Source organism: Camelus ferus, chromosome 19 (assembly GCF_009834535.1).
Source record: "Camelus ferus isolate YT-003-E chromosome 19, BCGSAC_Cfer_1.0, whole genome shotgun sequence".
In the NCBI taxonomy this organism is placed as follows: Eukaryota; Metazoa; Chordata; class Mammalia; order Artiodactyla; family Camelidae; genus Camelus; species Camelus ferus.
Genome location: NC_045714.1, coordinates 6,387,634 through 6,401,958, shown reverse-complemented (window position 1 = coordinate 6,401,958; position 14,325 = coordinate 6,387,634). Strand labels below are relative to the sequence as shown.

The following is a 14,325-nucleotide window of genomic DNA, read 5'->3' as shown; positions in this document are numbered from 1 at the left end:
GGCGTATCTGGCCCACTCCAGCCTCAGGACCTTTGTGCTTGCTGTTTCCCTTTTCTGGAATGATCTTTCTCTAAACATCTGCATAGCTCATTTCCTCACTTCCTTCACATCTTTCCTTAAAGTCGACTTTTCAGTAAGATCTTCCTTTTCACTCATTCCAAAACTTCAACTCATGCCAACACTTTCTGTCCCCCTTTTTTGCCTTATTCCTTCTCCTTAGCATTTCTCCAGCATGATAGACATTTTACTTACCTTCTTTACTGACTGTCTCCCCCACTAATACTTTAAGTCCATGGGGGCTGTGTTTTATCTGTTTTGTTCACTGCCATATCCCTAGCACCTAGACCAAAATCTGGTACATAATTAATGCTCAATAAATATTTGTTGAATAAACGGAAACTTTTAAGATGAGGTACAAGTCTCAATTGTTCTCGGAGTCCCTTCTTACAAACACCAGTCCCACCCCCATCAGTGGGGGGAGGCATTTATCAGAATACATAACAGTCATCATCACCCTCATTGTCCTCACCACTTACCCTGACTACATGCCAAACCCTCTGTTAAGCTCCTGATATCAGAATTGCCAGATTAAACGCAGGGTATTCAGACAAATTTGAATTTTACATAAAAAATTATAATATTTTTAGTATAAATATGTCCCATGCAATATTTGGGAGATGCTTATAGTTGAAAAAAATTGTTTATCAAACACATTAGGCACAGGTGTCCTGCATTTTTATTTGCTGAATCTGGCAACCCTACTTTACATATTATTTCACTGAAGCGTCATGAGGTAGGTATCATTATTGCTGTGTTTTATCTGAAGGGACACAGCACAGCGGCTGCAGGGCTGGAGGCAGGAAGAAAAGAAACCAGGAGAGATTTGTAATGCTGCCAAATAGCTCTCTGTCAAACCTGGGAACCAAAGAAAAATTAAAAGTTGGAACAGCCTGCTATTTCAAATGAGGAAATAAAATAGAAGTGACAAGAGTGGCTTAAATCCAAGCAAAGAGAAATGAGCCTCTGCTCCTGAAAAATGAATGAAACGAGACTTTGGGGGAAATGGATTCTCCTTCGTTGAAGACAAAATGCACCGCCTCCAGGAATCATCCAGGCTCTGGATAAGATATAAGAGGAGGTCTCCAAGGGGAGCAGGGAAATGGGTTTTCAGAGTCCAAGGCAGGCCACCTTGACCTGGTAGCATCCCTCACCTTCACGGAGGCAGGTTGCCCCGCACTAGCTCAGGGGCGCCACCTGCAGGACGGAGCGCCACGCTCCTGGGTCATCAGTACATACAGTCTGGGAACCTACCAATGAGCAATCCATCCGTCTGTTATTAAATACAGTCTCTGACCGCAGCCCAGGCACCCTCCTTGCACTGGAAGCTCCCTAAGAAGTAAGTTTCCTCTTTCTGGTAGTTTTCACACTACTTAGCATATATGTTATATTTCATTCTATGAATCTCTCTCTCTCACTGATTTGGGTGGACACTCCGTACTAGCAGGGCAAAAGCACTACTTTTTATTAGTCTTGTTCATTGCTGAACCCCCAATATCTGAAACAGTTTCTAGCATGTGAAAGATAAGTATTACATGTATGTTAAATAAATGAATGAATGAGTGCAGATTCTAGTTGGGCCCTGAAGGGAAGAGGGCGCCCCTTCTCCCCTCTTTTCCCTTCCTCCTGGCTGGAATTCTGACCCAGTAATGGTGAGTATCTGGTCTTCACAGATGAAGACACCCCCGCCCCCGGAATGGTGGGGCCATGGGACACAGGCACCAGGGCTCCCTGTACCAACAAGCACACATCAGCCCTGCACTGCTTACACCTGTAATATTGTAAGAGTAAGAGGAGAAAACGAACACACCTAGTTCAAGCCATTGCTACTTTGGCCTCTGGTACAGCTGACTAACCTCCAAGAAGCAGCTGCAGCATCTGGTGAGAAGTGAGCTCAGGAGGGGCCCTGGATTCTGTAGGGGGTGGGCACCAGAGAGAGCGCCCTGATCAGACCACGGTGATGGGGTCTTGACAAATGGGCAGAGGAAGTGATGGTGGCCCCAGCAGAGGACACAAACCACGCAGAGGCCCAGAAGGATGAGAGGCCACAGTATGTTCAGGGAATTGCAAGCCGACCAGAGTGCCGGATTGCCGGGGCCTGGTGGAGAGGTGAGATGCACTGTGGGTGCAGGCAGGGTCTCGTGCGAAGCCTCAAGCATGCTCGGCTTCAGGGGAGATGTATTCTCTGGCTCTGGTTCTCTGGCACGGGGGAAGATTCTATGGGTTCTGCCTTGTGTGGAAAATTAGTGAGCCCTGAGATGTGGGTTTGAGGAAAGGGTCTCACGTGGACCAGCCTCAGTCACCAGAGGAGGACTGGAGGCTGAACCACCTGCCCCTCCCTTAGTTGGGCTTTGCCCCACGCCTCTCTCGGGAAGTCACAGGCCTGGCTGGAGAGGGTCTGGGGACACCAGGGTCACCTGGCCATCCTATCACCAAGCATCACTTTGGTCTCCCTGTGATTTCCAATCCGCCTCTGTCGACCTTTCAGATGTGTAAACTGCAGGACGCTCCTCACCTAACCTCGTGTCCTGACTCTGACTCAGGAAATACAATCATCCTACAACATAATCTCCAAAAAGAGATCTGGATGTTCTTAGAGTGGTTTGGGTCCAACCTCTAGAGCAAAGAGCCCAGGTAGAAGCTATATTCTGCCCCTAAAAACAGGTGACCCAGATGGCCCTGGGAGAGGTCACATTAACAACTCTGCCCAAAGCATCTTTTGTCCTTTTAAATGTGCTTTTCAATGTACGTTCTGGGAGAGAACTGGCCTGGTTTCTGAAACCCCCATCTAATTGTATATAATTTTATGAATATAGTAATTAGAACTCACTATGCTTTACAGTTTAAGTGGAATTCAAATTTTATGGGAACAAGAGAATTAGGAGGAAAGAATTAAAGCATCTTTGAACTCACTGACCTCACTCCAAACAGGGAAACTGACTGTTAGGACCTCAAAGATGTGTCCAGAAATCACTGCTCTTTTGGTGGCCCCCTTGGAACAGGAAAATAACAAATGAAAATCCTGCCACGGCTCTCATCAACTTCGTAAACCCAAACTTGGAGAACAGAAGTTATCAGATGGTGGCTTCAAGTCTATTTCCTACTTTTCAGTGGATTCTGTTTGGTCAACACTTTAAAGTGCAGAAATTTCACATTAAAATCTGGATTTTCAGCTTCTCTTGACATCTCAGCAACCAGGCCATGCTGAGCCTGTGTTCCCATCTGACAACAATGGGCTAAAAGCAAGTGACAGCTGCCTCCTTTAGACAAAGGATAGGCTTTCCGCTTTGCCACAATCCCTCCTAGTCCTTATTGCCTCTCTAGCACTGCCCATTTTCAATGCTCTTAGCATTCTTGAGGTAGGAAAGTCATCCTCTGTACCCATACTTCTATCAGAAGTGGGGAAATGTAAGACTAAAGGCCAAATGGTCCCAGAAAATATGAGATAGATCATATACATTTGTGGATGTGATGTACACAGCCAAATCTTTGCTGACGGAAAATACCCCTGCATCAACGGTGCCCAGCATCTTTACTTGTTCGTATTGCCTTGCCTGGTCCTGGTAGGCATGGGAATTCATCAAGCCTTCTCTTGTAGATTACATTAGGGTCCCCAGTTTGTACCGCTCCCTCTGCCCATATGACTTTGCTGTTCCCCTGAATAGCGGTGGAGTGTTCTTCCTCACCTTCGACCTTTGGCTCAGGGGTATGACTTGTTTGGCTAGTGGGACTTGGGCAGATGTGACACAAACCATAGGCTTATGTGCAGTTAGGTTTATGCTCCTGACCTCTGCCACTGTCGTGAGAAGTACAGGCTTCAGGTAGTCCCTGTTCCAAAAACAATAAAGTCTGGAGCCAAGCCCAAAAGAGGCCAGCCTTGGTCAGCCAACCCAACAGACGCATGAGCAAGAAGGAAGAATCATTCTTATCAGCCACAGAATTTGGGAATGGTTTGTTATGTGGTAGTGTTATGGCCTTAGGTGACTGATGCATTTTCTATCACAGAAGCTCTTAATACCCCCCACTGAGTTGGTGGCCAGGACTTTCAGGACCCCAAAACAAAAGATCTCTTGTCCTTTTTAAGACTTCACAATGTTGCAGGCTCATGTAATTAAAATGAACAGCATTTCCCCTCCACGAGGTAAGAAGTGAAACAGGTTAATTATGGGCCTTTCGGTCAGAGCCCACAGGCCCCCTGGCTCCTGCTGCTTTAGTTTGGAACGCCACCAGCTCAGCCCCAGTCAGTCAGCTTACTCGGGAATTCTGAATGTCAACAGGGTTGGGGAAACCAATGGCCCACACAGGTTGGTTTCAGTCATGTTTTCAAATACAATAGGAAAATGCTAAATGGGCTGGATATCATGTGATCAATATGTGCCTCTCAACAGCCAATCAGCCAGTACACCTGGAGCCCTCCTCATCTTCAGGGATAATATGCTGGGTCCCTGACAAGGTGCAGTGATGTGTTCATCGCAGGCCGACATCAAAGGCCTCAGCACAGCGTCAGGGAGATTTGACTTAGACAAATGGCAGATGGAGGACCTGGGGGCTCCCTCCCCCTGCCTGAGCTCTGGATGTCAGGGTTCACTGGGCCCAGGCACTGCCTTCTTCAGCTAGCCCTCTGGACCCTCTTTCTAGGAAACCTCATCCGTCCCCAGGGCTTCAAACTGGGTCTCTATGCCTGTGTCTAGTAGCTAAGCCTAGACTCAACAAATCGAGCACATATTGGACATGCCCACTCTGATCCCTCACGGCATCTCACACTTAATATGTCCAAGGTGGACTTGAAGATCTTTCTGCCCATCCCTGACTTTCCCCTTCTTTTCCGTCACAGTAAAGGACCACCCAGTTTTTCCAGGCAGAAACCTGCAAGTTTTCCTTGGCATCTCCCTTTCATCCACCTATATACCCGACATCTGATCAAAGTCCTATAGATGCTACTTCCAGAATCCATCCACTTCCTCTCCATTTCCATGGTTACCACCTCATCCAGGCCGTCAGGACATCTCGGCTTGATGAAGACAAAGCCATCTCAACAGCTTTCTCACTTCTACTCCATCGCCACCCACAGCCTGAGGGAGCACTTTGGAAATGTGGGGAGGTATGGGTTGACACAGAGATGGGGGTGCTCCATCAGTGACTGAGATGCAAAGGCAGGGATGCTGGATGACTTGTAATATGGGAAACAACCCCATGAAAAGAAGTGTCTCAAACCCCACAATTTTAGCATGTCCCACCTAACTTTCACATCACAGAAAAAAACTTGTTTGAAATTAACTCCTAGAACTTAACTCCTATTCACAGATAAAAAAGGATTTTTTGGCATGACTTGGACAAATCCTGGATTATCTGGGAATGCAACTATCATGTGAATATAAATTGAGAGAAGACTGTACCTCTCTCTATCTTAAGCTTTTAAAAAGAGTTTTTCGCCATTTTGGAAAATTACATCACCTACAGAAATGCCAATCATGTTACCTGGGTGACTGTTGTAACACCTCTGGATCATTCTGCATTTATAGCGGTGGTCTGTTGTTTTTCTAGTGCTATGTATGGGAGTCAGCACTTAAGGGAGACAGGAGGAAAGGGGGCAGGGCACAGCCATTAAAGGAATGACACAGCAATTAGCACCATGATGGCAGGAAAGTCAACTCCCAATAGACCTCGAGGACCAAGATGGCAGGAGATTTGACTTCCAGTAGACCTTGAGCTTCATTATATGCTCATTGTGATATATTAGTATATTACAGCCCACAGGCGCCATGACAGTTCTGAGGTGGACCATAAAGGGTCAAAAAGTGGGCGGTGGCCCAATTCCTGGGAATCCCCGCCCCTTCCCCAAAGTAGTTGGAATAATCTTCCATTTGTTAGCATATGATGTTACCAAGCCCATAAAAACTAACAACCCCTGCACCTCATGGCCGCTCTCCCTTCTGAGTGAGACGGACCGCACTCTGAGTGTGTAAATCTACTTTTGCTTTAACCAGGCCTTGTGGTCTCTCTGGCCTTCTGAGATGGCCTATATTTGAACTATAGGGTGTGCAACTCTCTGAATAAATCTACTTTGACTCAACTATAGCTTGCTCTTAAACTCTTTCCTGCATGAAGCCAAGGACCCGCACTTGATGGGGCACATCCCAGGGACACGCCTGGGACGTGGGACGTGGCCATCCTCTCGTGCCCCATTTTTCCTCTATCATCTGTACTTCATTTTACCTTCTAGCAGTTATACAGGAGCATTTGTTTACTGACATATATAATATTTTACTAGAAATTCATTTCATTTTATTTCTCCTATACTAAATTACACTTAGGGCAACACACACATACTTACTTAAAATTGTACAGATAGGTTGTATATCCATTGACTTTATTTCATGATGCTAAGAGAGACACTACAAAACATGTTATAAGGGGAATTATTGAATCTGCTAGGATGAGAAACCATTAATTTAGTGGAAAATATCTCAAAATAGATCTAGGGTGGGGTGGAGGGGGCGGATGTGGGCTCCTGAGTTACAGGGAGAAAACCCACTGTGAAAAACTAACAGATAGCTTGCAGCCAGAAGGCATTTGAAAATAAAGAAATGGGGAATAGCTAAAAAAAAAACTTTAGATGTTGAAATGATTTTTGTTCAAAAAAATTAGAAAGAAAAAACTTCCTTCAAAGCCAGCAGACTTGGGTTCTCATCTTCCCCTTCAAAGGAGAGTTAACAATCCCAGGCGGCTTCGGGGGGATTTCAGGGGCCCCCAAGACATAGCCTGGAGGTCTGCTCGGGGTCTCCTCCCTGCCCCCTTCTCCCTGGGCTGGGAAGGAGGAACAAAGGAACAGAACTATTTTTTTCTGTTTCATTATTGAGTCAGGGTAGCCTGGAGGCGACCTCCGTGGGGGTTTGTGGTGAGCTGGGAGCCTGTGGTTCAGGGAGGATATTTAACAGCAAAGCCCATTCAGAGGCTTAGAAATGTTCCTTTTTTTCTTTTGCCTCAGGACTTCTGTCTGAAGAAACAAGGTGTTTTGTTTTAATAAAAAATACACTGAAAACAGAAATGTCTCAATTAATTATCCCCTTATCCAAGACTGTCAAGGAAATCTGAGCACAGGGATGGCTGGGATCAGTGGCTCCCATCTTCCCCCCAATCAGGCAAAGTAGTGAGCTGCAGGTATACAGAGGAGGTACATGCAGGTATATATGCAGGTATATGGAGGAAGGTATACAGAAAAATTAGTGACAACTTAGATATCAGGCAGAAGGATTACAGAGTACTCTTTCAGAATCATTCCTGTGCAGCTTTGCCCAAAGACTGGCTATTTCTCTGGGGCACTGATTTTCAAAATGTGGTCCCTGAATCAAAAGCATCAGCATTGCCTGGGAACTTGTTAGAAATGCAAATGCTTGGGCCCCATCCCAGACCTACTGAGTCAGATACTCCGGGGGAGGGGCCAGCAAGCTGTGTCTTGACGTGTCCTGTGTTGGAACAAGGGGAGATTCTGATGAAGGCCAAAGTCTGAGAACCACTGGTCGAGGGAAAATGTAGCTCTGTTTGACTTTCCATTTTTCCTTGATTGAAGCCAAGATTCTGGCTAGATATAAAAGAATAGTTGCTATATGAGTCCTTTATATGAAATTCAAAAACAGGAAAAATGAATCTATGCAGTAGAAATCAGAGGAAGGCTAGCCTCTGGGGAGGTATTATTGATGAGGAAGGGACAGAAGGAGCTTTTGGGGTGGATGCTAAAATGTTCTATATCTCATCTACACAGGTATATACATATATAAATGTCATCAAGCCATGCCCTTAAGATTTACGTACTTAAAAAAATGTTAAAATATAAAGCTCCACAGGTGATTCTGAGGCCCCACTGAGATTGGCAAAAGAGACTTATTTCACCCACGCCAAAAGAAATTTTTATCCTGAATATTGCTAATTAAGAGCTAAAGTGTCCAACAGCTCAGCCTGCCCTGTTTCAAAATCATAATATGCAAAAATACAGCTTTGTAAAATGGGTGAATTAGTTGGCAATTATTTGCTTTGCAGAAGCATTCACTGAGGGGTTCCTTTAAATGGTGGGCTCCCTTAGGTACATTTGAAAAATGGAATCTAAGTTGCAGAAAGGCTATGTATTCACAAATGTTACTAAATGTCAATAGATGCACGAAGTGTTGATGACTTATTGGTTTGCGGGTAGGTGGGTCCAGATGGAAGGAGAGAATTCAACCTTAACAGAAGTCAGGGCTCCGCTGAGCAACAGGAAACTGCCGTCTTCAGACGCTCCTGTTGGGAGTATTATTTCATGTGGGGGGAGGGGAAACCCTTAGAGAACAGAGGGCAGGGACCACAGAAAACCCAGGACCCTAAAAATGTAAGGGGTTCAACGTAGGAGGAAGATGGCATAAAGGCAGCACGGTTTAACCTCAACATGCTCTGGGATCACCTGCGATCTTGTTAAAATGCAGACACTGGGCGGGGCCACCTAGTTACCAAGGAAGGAAAGCCAGTGCTGCCCGACTTTGCGCACCAGACTTAGAGAAGCGTGAGAAACAAGGACAGAAGAGAGAGAACTTACACAGATTCATCCTCACAACCAGGCTCTCAGTGTATGTTATTATTCTCATTCTACAGATAGGGAAACTGAGGCAGAGAACAACGAAGTTGCCCAGCTAGTAGGCAGCCCAAACAGAGGCCTGCCTGACCCTAGTCTTGCTGCCAGCACAGTCAGGGATAGAGCAAGCAGAGCTGGAGCAGACAGGGCCTTCCTACTCCACCCTGTCGCCCCCCCTCCCCAGCCCCTGGCTCTGCAGGTAGACAATTAGCTAGCTTCCAGCCAGCCCTCTGTCTCCAATTACACTCAATTACAATCGGAAAGCTATTCTTGGTGACGAATATAGAAGAGGACGGTAGATACATGCCGTCCCCTCCCTGCCGCCCTCTCCGCCCTTGCTGAGGCTAAAGCTCTGAGCGAATACCAATAGCCGCCGGGAACTGGCGGAGACCAGGGGCAGAATTCACCTTGACTGTCCCAGGCCTGACCTTGGTCCCTTTCATTCCCGTCAGTCTTTCCTGTGTTTCCTGATGAACCTCGGAAAGCTTCCCTTTCCCCTCAAGGCCCACTTTGCAATTACCCAGCAGTGCAATTTTTATGAATGAGCTTTTTTTTTTTTTAAATAAAAATGATACTTCCAGACAATCCCTCTACCTTCCCTCCAGTGCACACACCAAGTGTCATTTTGAAAGCTGAGTTCCTGGCGGGGTATCAAGTGCTCCCGACTGTGAAGAGAGGTTAGCAAAGCAGCACGATTAAACTCCCAAGACAGAGGAGCCTGGGAAGCCCTGGCGGCCTCCCACTGAGCCTCTCTCTCCCTGAGAAATGGAACCACAGACACAGGGCTGTAAGTGCCTGCTCTACCGATGGTGCTGGGCATCACTGGGGCTCCGGTTCCAAATCCCCATCCTGCATTGAGCATGACTCTGTGCGGACACATCAATTGCTTAACATCATGCTGGAAGTCCTAACCAACCCAATGAGACAGAAAAAGAAATAAAAGTCATGTAGATTGGAAAATGTTCTATTTATACACAACCCAACCATCTATGTAGAAAACCTGATGAAATCAATAAAAAGCTCCTGCAACTAATCAGTGAGTTCAACAAAGTCAATATGCAAAAGTAAATCATAGTCCTATAGGCTATCAGTGAACAACTGGAATTTGAAATTTCAAAAATACTATTTACAATAGCACCTAAGAAATGGAATTTTTATGTATAAATCTAACAAAACATGTGAAGGATCTATATGCCAAAAACTGTAAAGCACTGATGAAAGAAATCAAAGAAGTTCTAAATAAAGGGAGAGACAATATTGTCTTCAGGAGTTGAAAGACTCGGTATTGTTAAGATGCTAATTCACTACAATTTGATGTACAGATTCAATGCAATCCAAATCAAATCCCAGCAAACTCTTTTGTAGATATTGACAAGCTGGTTCCAAAATTTATATGGAAAGGCAAAAGACCTAGAAGAGCCAAAACAATTCTGAAAAAGGAGAATGAAGTTGGAGGAATCTCACTGCTTGGCTTCAAAACTTACTATAAAGCTACAGTAATTAAGGTTATATGGTATTGGTGAAAGGACAGATACATATACCAATGGAAAAGAATAGAGGGCCCAGAAATTGATCCACACAAATATAGTCAACTGATTTTGACAAAGATGCAAAGGCAATTCAACAGAGAAAGGATAGTCTTTTACACAAATTGTGCTGAAACAATTGGATGGACATCCATAGTGAGCCCTTACTATAAGTGAAGCACCATATTAAGCGTTTTCTATGCATAATCATATTTGGTCTGTATAAAACACCATGAACTTAGTATTATTATTTCCAGTGCTTAGATATGGACACTGAGGCTAAGTATTTGCCTGAAGTCATTCAGTTAGTATGTGGCAGAGCCAGATTTCAGTCAAAAAGTCTAGCAGCAGAGACAGAATTCAAAACCAAAGTAGCCATTTGGTTTCCAGCAAGTTAATCTGTCTCTCTGAGACTCAGTTTTCTCATCTATAAAATGGGAATGTTAGTTCTTACTTCAAAGGCTTGATGTACAACTTAAATAAAAGACTCCAGAGTGCCTGGGACATAGTAGGTGTTCAATCAATGTTAGTCCCACCTTCTCCTCACCCCTAATGCCTGTCACTGGGCAAGGCTCCCAGCAGGCTGTCCCTCTGCTTGTGGCTGACATGCTGCTTCCAGAGAAGAAGACGCCTTGTCTGGGTAAATAGCGGTGGCTTCCCTGAACTGTGCCTAGATCAGAATGTGGAGCTGCCTATTCAGAGAAGGGGCTTCAGGGCCGGGTCTGAGGATCCAGAAATGCCCCCAGGCTTGAGTCATCCTCAACTCTTGAAGGAATGACTGACATCTGAAGCCAAGAAGCTATTTATCAGAACGACTCAATACCTCCTCCTTTAGGATGCCTTGAGGTCTTCCCTGTCCAGGACGTCTTCCCCAAGTTAAACCCATACTCATTCATTCACCCCCTTGTTCATTCGTTTGCTAAATATCTGCTTCCTTGGTAATTACACTACACCTGCCATGTTCTAGGTCCTGGGATGCAGAAATAAATCAAAGGCCTTCTCTGCCTTGGAGGAAGTCATGGTCTGGAAGGAACTTTAATGGACACGTGTCATGTTTCCAGCTGCCCAGCCCCTTTTTCATCCCCTTCCCATGTTGGAAGGAATTTCTGCCTTTCAATGGCAGAAGCCAGAGACTCACTCTCCCAGCATCCCTTTCACCCAGGGCATCGTCGTGTGACACAGGCTCCACCAATCAGACAGCATCCTGTGATATGCAATTCAGAAGTGAACACAGTGAACCCAGATGCCCAAAGAATCTGGTTCTGAGAAGGATGTCTGGCTTTTGGAGGCATCAGGGGCTGTGATATTTCAGTGAGATTTTAGCTTTATTCCTGACTACATAGCCTTCAAGCTGTCTCTGGCCCTCGTGGAGAGTCTCTAAACTACCTCATCTCCTTTAATAAATTTTCTATCTATTTAAATGCTAGAGTGGATTCTGTCATTTGCAACTGAAAACTCAGGCTGATAGGGAAGAAAAGACAGTAAAAGAGCCAACTATGAAAGCGTGTGACAGGGGCTGTAAGGAGGTAGGCTATAGATGAAGAAAACAGTCTACCTATGAGGCACTATAGGAGGGCATGATCATGGGGTCCCAGTCCTGGATCAAACACTGGCTCTGCTACTATTTAGCTATGTGATGTTAGCTCAGTTGCTCAACCTCTCTGACCCTTAATTTCCTTTTCTGTGAAATGGGGACAATAATGCCTAACTCAGATGAGGGTTGTGATAACAGAATAACCTTTGTAAAGCAAAGGCTATTAAGCATGGTTGAGACTTATTAAATGGCAATTAAGATCAGCATTGCCATCACCCGGGGCCAGCACTGCTGGGGAAAAGTCAGGGAAGGAGTCTTGGAGGGGAGGGCACGTAAGCTGACAATAAAGAATCTGGGGCAGAGTGTACCCACAAATAACATACCCCCTGAGCTGAATTATCTGGGGAGCAGAATTAAATCTTATCTTAAAAAGCAGAATATGGATCTTGACTGTAATAGGCTGAATAAAAGAAACCAGGTGCAAAAGAGTCTACTCTGCGTGATTCCATTTGTATGAAATTCTAAAACAGGCAAAACCAATCCACAGGGACAGAAAGAGGATCAGGCATTTCTAAGGGCAGGAGCGGAGGCGGGAGGTGGGGGACTGACTCAAGAAGGGCACGAGGACACTTCCTGGAGTGATAAAAAGCTCTGTATCTTGATAGTAATTGTGGTTACATGGGTGTATGCATTTGTCCAAACTCAAACTGTACAGATAAAATGGGTGTATTGTATTGTATATAAATTATACCCCATAACGTTTATTTTAAAGATGAGTAATATAGGGCATCCAGAGCATAGAAGCACTGAATAAACCCAGAGTCCTTTCTCCTCTGCCCCTTGACAACCCTGCCCAACATCCAGTAGTTACGTATCCATCTCCCCCTTCTCTCCTGACAAATGGATGACTCCAAGCCACACCGTTCCCAACGCATCATTACAGCATATTAACCCGGAGCTATTCAGACAAATTCCTTTCCCTCCCATCCAATTTTGAACTGTCAAGAAAAGACAGATTGGCCAAACATTACCAAACAGAGTTGGAATTTATGGCAAGCAGCTGATTTTTCCTTTCCCCTCTGAGATGACTCAGTGGAAGCTCTCGCCCTCCGTCTGGCTGCCCCCACAGTCTTCGCGACAGCTTCTACCATGGTTCCACCCTCCAAATGCTGTTTGTAGGGTACCTGCTGTGTGCCAGACACTGGAGTCTGGGGATGCTGTGCTGAATAATGGGTGGTCCCTTCCTTCAGAGAATGTAGGGTCTGATGGGGACCCAGAGAAGTTAAAACTGACATTACAGGACAGCGTGGAAGTGCTATGATAGAGGTGGAACAGAGAACTGGAGGAATAGAGAGGAGGCATGGGGGAAAAGAAGAGAAATCAGGAAAGACAGCTGGAGGAGGTGACCCTTGGGATGAGTTTGGAAGGAGGGGTAGGAGCTCCATATATTCTTGATTTTTAATATATGTTAATAACTGGTCTGTACTGAGCTCCAACCGTGAACCAGAGTCTGGGCTCAGTTTTTCACATGTCTTATCTCATTTCAACGATCACAACCACTTTCTCCATCTTCCAGATAAGGAACCTAAGTCTCAGAGTTAAAATGATTTGCTCAAGGTCACCCAGATAAGAATCATACTAATTCAATGAAATACTACACCACCATAAAAAAAAAAATAAAGTAATGCCATTTACAGCAACATGAGTGGACCTGGAGATAGTCCTTCTAAGTGAAGTAACCCAGGAAGAGAAAGAAAAATACCATATGATATCACTTATATGTGAAATCTAAAAAAAAAAAAAGACACGAACATATTTACAAAACAGAAACAGACTCATAGACATAGAAAACAGACTTATGGTGCCAGAGGGGAAAGGGTGTGGGGATGGATAAACTGGGAGTTCGAGATGTGCAGATACTAACTGTTAAATATAAAATAGACAAACAACAAGCTTATACTGTACAGCACAGGGAACTCTATTCAAAATCTTACAGTAACCTATAATGAAAAAGAATATGAAAAGGAATATATGTATATGTATGACTGAAACATTATGCTGTACACCAGAAATTGATACAACATTGTAAACTGACTATACTTCAATAAAAAAAAAATAACAATATATAAAAAAAAGAATCATAGTAATTATAGCTAACAGTCAAACCACTTTCTCTTTGCCAGGCTCTGAATTATTTTACTGTATCCTTTTGACAATTCTACAAAGGAGATTTTATTATTAGAGTCTTTTTATACCTGAAGAAACTGAGGCTCAGAGAGGTTAAGTGCTTTATCCTAGGTCACACAACTAAAAAGCCATAGATCTGGGATACAAACTCCGATAGTTCAGCTCCACAGCATGTGTTCTCAAGCATGACACGCACTGCCAGATGTGCTCCAGGGTCTGAGCTCTCAGCCACGGAAAAAATAGTCTCTTAGGAGGGTGATGTGCACAGTAAACAAAGTAAACTCTGTAAAGGTCTTAGCATGTATCTGCCGCACCACAAGCAGCCTAGGCTATTGGCTGCTATTATTAAGGAAGGATACCCAGGCACTAAAAGTGACCCATCCTTCAACACATTGCTTGCTGAATGTGCCAGGTGCATG

At 44.6% G+C, this 14,325-nt stretch overlaps 1 long non-coding RNA gene across 1 annotated transcript in view; it reads right to left on the bottom strand.

The window, feature by feature from the left end:
- Nucleotides 1-14,325, bottom strand: part of LOC116657841 — a 136,065-nt gene that overhangs the window by 79,586 nt on the left and 42,154 nt on the right. The gene's annotated exons all lie outside the window — the stretch shown is intronic.